Here is a 5,706-nt window from a genome sequence, read left to right on the forward strand (position 1 = left end):
GATGGAGTTCACAGGTCTGAGTGTTTAAATCTTTGCACGACAACGTTTAAAAACCTAAAAAGTCACAACAAAATCACTAAAACACATCCAAATTCAGTCAAAATCAGTGCAATAAAGGTGTTTTCTAAGTGTTTATTCGACTTTACGTCTATTTAAATAGTGAAGATTCCTTAATTTAGCGCCGTTTCAAAGAGGAATCCTCCAGAGATGCACACAACCACAACGTGCCAAAGGTTTTAAAATACAGAAGCATGTGGCGTTCCTGCAGAGCCAACAGCTCCCCTCTGTGGGCGAGGTGTCACTGATCTGCACAGACAGGTGAAAACGCAGCAAAGGCAAAGAGTCAAAGGCAACACAACGAGAACAACAGAGCACGACAAACACACGACAAACGCACAACAAACACACAGCGGAACGCACTCACACTCACTTAGTTTAATTATAATGACACTTAAGAAGGGCCGTTAAACATGTGACTCAAACACACGCTCAGACTCAAAGGGGAGGAGTCAGAGTTAAATCCACTTTGATATTTACAATTATAAAAGTTTAAATGGTAAAGAAACATTTTATTTACATTATTATGAAGTTATGATGATGATTACAGCAGATTTTAACTGTTTTTTTACTTTATATATATATATTTTTATCCTAAATACTCTTATAAATAAAAAAAAAATCTAATAAATTATCAAAATCTACGACAATACTACATAAAATGAACTGAACTGAGTCAAAATACTGTTTAAAAAGGGGATATTTGTACTTCTAACACATATTTAGATCACAGTGCAATGTTTTTTAAAATGTTATATTCGCCAAACAACATATTAACATGTTTTATAAATGTTACTTTTGTTTTTTCACGCTTTAAGTCTCTCCTCCCTTTGCTCTCTGCACTAAGCCACTCCCCCTTCAGAGTGACATCACAACAAACACACTCTCAGACTCAAAGGGGAGGAGTCAGAGTTAAATCCACTTTGATATTTACAATTATAAAAGTTTAAATGATAAAGAAACATTTTGTTTACATTATTATGAAGTTATGATGATGATTACAGCAGATTTGAACTGTTTTTTTACTCATTGGGCAAACATATATATATATTTTTATCCTAAATACTCTTATAAATTAAAGAAAATCTAATAAATGATCAAAATCTACTACAATACTACATAAAATGAGTCAAAATACTGTTTAAAAAGGGGATATTTGTACTTCTAACACATATTTAGATCACAGTGCTTCTTTTTAATGTTTTTTTAAATGTTTCTTCACGTCTCTCCTCCCTTCGCTCTCTGCACTAAGCCACTCCCCCTTCAGAGTGACATCACAACACAGTCAACGTGAATCCTGCGAATCGAACAACTGCACATCGGGTTTGTGAAGCTGTTGTGTTACAGTTTGTGTCGTGTTTTTGTGTATTTATGGAGAGTTGTCCTGTGGGTGATGTAGACGTGTGGGTGGAGCCTCGTACAGACAGAATACCTCCTCTTTAAGTTCAGGAAAAACAAATGTAAATCTATCTATGGCTGAATGACTTATGGATATATTCTTCTATTTAGCATTGAAAGTAGTATGTGACAGTAGTAGTATTTGTATATATATTGTACTTTGAGTGAGTGAGAGGTTAAATACTCGTTGGCAGATCAGAGAAACATTCACACTCTGTAAACAACGAGAGGAGTGTGAGGGACATGGGATTTATGTTAGTATTTGAAAACTTATAGTACAAATACACAATACTATGATAGTAAGTACTTCACTGTAGTCATGGTTCAAGTTACAATGGTCAGTGTAAAATAAAAAAAGAAAAATATATGATACATGACGATAATGATTCACTGCATAAAACACAAAATTAAACTTTGGACTAAACTTAAAGATAAAGACGAATATAAAGATAAAGATAATGATAAAGATGAAGATAATGATGAAGATAATGATAAAGATGAAGATGAAGATAATGATAAAGATAATGATGAAGATAATGATAAAGATGAAGATAATGATAATGATGAAGATAATGATGAAGATAATGATAAAGATGAAGATAATGATAATGATGAAGATAATGATAAAGATGAAGATGAAGATAATGATAAAGATAATGATGAAGATAATGATAAAGATGAAGATGATAAAGATGAAGATAAAGATAATGATAAAGATGAAGATAAAGATAAAGATTAAGATAAAGATGAAGATAAAGATGAAGATAAAGATAAAAATAATGATAAAGATGAAGATAAAGATAAAGATTAAGATAAAGATGAAGATGATAAAGATGAAGATAATGATAAAGATGAAGATAATGATAAAGATAATGATAATGATGAAGATGAAGATGATAAAGATGAAGATAATGATGAAGATGAAGATAAAGATAATGATAAAGATAATGATAATGATGAAGATAATGATAAAGATGAAGATGAAGATAATGATAAAGATAATGATGAAGATAATGATAAAGATGAAGATAATGATAATGATGAAGATAATGATGAAGATAATGATAAAGATGAAGATAATGATAATGATGAAGATAATGATAAAGATGAAGATGAAGATAATGATAAAGATAATGATGAAGATAATGATAAAGATGAAGATGATAAAGATGAAGATAAAGATGAAGATAAAGATAAAAATAATGATAAAGATGAAGATAAAGATAAAGATTAAGATAAAGATGAAGATAAAGATGAAGATAAAGATAAAAATAATGATAAAGATGAAGATAAAGATAAAGATTAAGATAAAGATGAAGATGATAAAGATGAAGATAATGATAAAGATGAAGATAATGATAAAGATAATGATAATGATGAAGATGAAGATGATAAAGATGAAGATAATGATGAAGATGAAGATAAAGATAATGATAAAGATAATGATAATGATGAAGATGATAAAGATGAAGATAATGATGAAGATGAAGATAATGATAAAGATGAAGATAATGATGAAGATAAAGATGAAGATAATGATAAAGATGAAGATAATGATGAAGATAAAGATGAAGATAAGGATAAAGATAATGATGAAGATGAAGATGAAGATAATGATAAAGATGAAGATAAAGATGAAGATGAAGATAATGATAAAGATAAAGATGAAGTTAAAGATAATGATAATGATGAAGATAATGATAAAGATAATGATAAAGATGAAGATAATGATGAAGATAAAGATGAAGATAAGGATAAAGATAATGATAATGATAAAGATGAAGATAAAGATAATGATAAAGATAATGATAAAGATGAAGATGATAAAGATGAAGATAATGATAAAGATAAAGATGAAGATAATGATAAAGATCAAGATAATGATAAGGATGAAGATATTGATAAAGACGAAGATAATGATAAAGATAATGATAAAGATGAAGATAAAGATAATGATAAAGATAAAGATGAAGATAAAGATAATGATAAAGATGAAGATAAAGATCTGCCTTTATTAGTCCCACAGTGGGGAAATTCCAGTATTGCACCACACAGTTCAAGAAGAGCAGGACAAATAAGATAATAGATAATAGCTTAAATAATTTAAAAATAAGATTAAAAAAGAAACTAAAAATAGACTCTAAGAGCAAAATATAAAATACCAACAAAAACTATTATGCACAATAAGAGTGACAGTGCAGCATATGGACAGAATAAACCTCAGTACAGTGACTTCGGTGGATTTACATGGTATTCAGTATCGCACATGTGTGTAGTTGTGTGTTAGTATGATGTATGTATAAGTATGAGTGAGTAGTATGATGTGTAGTATGATGTGTTTTTCTCCAGTAAATCCTCTTGTTGACTTTGTAACATCACATAGAGCTCTACAGGTGGAGTTTTCACACATTTGGGGTTTTGTTGCAGACAGGAGCCAGACAGGAAGTAAGTTGTTGTAGCAAAGATAAAGACGACAGAGGAAATCACTCCAGAGATGAGATTACAACACGGACCACAAAACAGAGGCGCTCCAGGCTTTGGAACGCACTGTTAGAAAGAAGAAAGCGTACGTCAGGTTTAAATACACTTTGAATGAAAAAGAAAATACAACATTGACCGTGTATCAAACTTAAACTCACAGCACACCCACGTTTAAACCTGTACTTGTACTCGAGTATAATTCTAGACATGTATTTACATTTATCACCACGGGATTTAATGAACAGCTCACGTCAGATTCATCCTAAAACCACCCGCCTCACCGTCTCTGATACTTTCTGTTCACGGGTTTCAGTAAACGGCTTTCTTTCTTGATTTGAATCCTCGGTTGTCATGGTAACAACATAATTCAAATCAAATTATTATATTTCTGATTGATGAAAGGTCTAAATGTTTCAAACCAGGACTAAAAAACACAATGACGCTCCTTCGTCTGCTCTGATTGGTACAGGTCTGACAGCAGTTCTTTATATTTGAGTACATTTTTGAGCCATGTACCTTTACTGAAGTACAAATACTTTCCACCGTCTGTATTTAGAGGGTGAGAGACGGTGATACAGGCTGGTAACAGGACTTGTTTAAATGAATGGTCTAAATTTACCCACACACTCCCTCCACAGTCCTGTCATTGAGTCGAGGCGTCGGACGAGAGGTCAGGCGGGAGGGGGGCGGGGTCAGGGCCACCGCTGCTACTGGGATGACATCATGAGCAGGATCGGGGGGTGTGGCCACGTACTTTTAACTATTTGGGGACTAGGATCTGTATCACATCATGGACACGGGCTCGTCCTATGGGAACAAAAATCAAGCCCCTGTGACGTAAACGATTTATTTTTAGATCAACAATGTGGTTTGACGTTCAGATATGGGTCAAAATAAGGTTAAGGTTTGGATTTAGGGGTTCCAGGGTTTAGTCCTGCTTTAGTCCTGGTTTAGTCATAGTTTAGTCCTAGTTTAATCCTGTTTTAGTCTTGGTTTAGACCTGGTTCAGTCCTGCTTTAGTCCTGGTTTAGCCCTGGTTTAGTCCTAGTTTAGTCTTGGTTTGGTCCTGGTTTGGTCCTGTTTTAGTCCTGCTTTAGTCATAGTTTAGTCCTAGTTTAATCCTGTTTTAGTCTTGGTTTAGACCTGGTTCAGTCCTGCTTTAGTCCTGGTTTAGCCCTGGTTTAGTCCTGGTTTAGTCCTAGTTTAGTCTTGGTTTCGTCCTGGTTTGGTCCTGTTTTATTCCTGGTTCAGTCCTGCTTTAGTCCTGCTTTAGTCCTGCTTTAGTCCTGCTTTAGTCCTGCTTTAGTCCTGCTTTAGTCCGGGTTTAGCCCTGGTTTAGTCCTAGTTTAGTCTTGGTTCAGTCCTGGTTTGGTCCTGGTTTAGTCCTGCTTTAGTCCTGGTTTAGTCCTGCTTTAGTCCTAGTTTAGTCTTGGTTTCATCCTAGTTTAATCCTGTTTTAGTCTAAGGTTTGTATTTAGGAAAGGAAAAGTCAATTTGTCACATTTTGGGGGGTTAAATCTGTACAAACGCACTTTTATGGGGCGTTGGGACATAATGTTAGTCCTTTATTATTACATCAACATCAGGATTTAAAGATATGGGTCAAAAAACGGTAAGATTTGTGTTTATTTTGAGTTTAGACAAGTAGTGACTATGATTAAATTTAGAACGGGACACAGGAAATGAATTAAAGTCGATATAATGTCCCCGAGACACGTGGAAAACCCAAATGTGTGTTCGTGAGGAGGGGGTGATGAAGGGGAAAGGAGG

Source organism: Periophthalmus magnuspinnatus, chromosome 3, assembly GCF_009829125.3.
Source record: "Periophthalmus magnuspinnatus isolate fPerMag1 chromosome 3, fPerMag1.2.pri, whole genome shotgun sequence".
NCBI classification, from domain to species: Eukaryota; Metazoa; Chordata; class Actinopteri; order Gobiiformes; family Gobiidae; genus Periophthalmus; species Periophthalmus magnuspinnatus.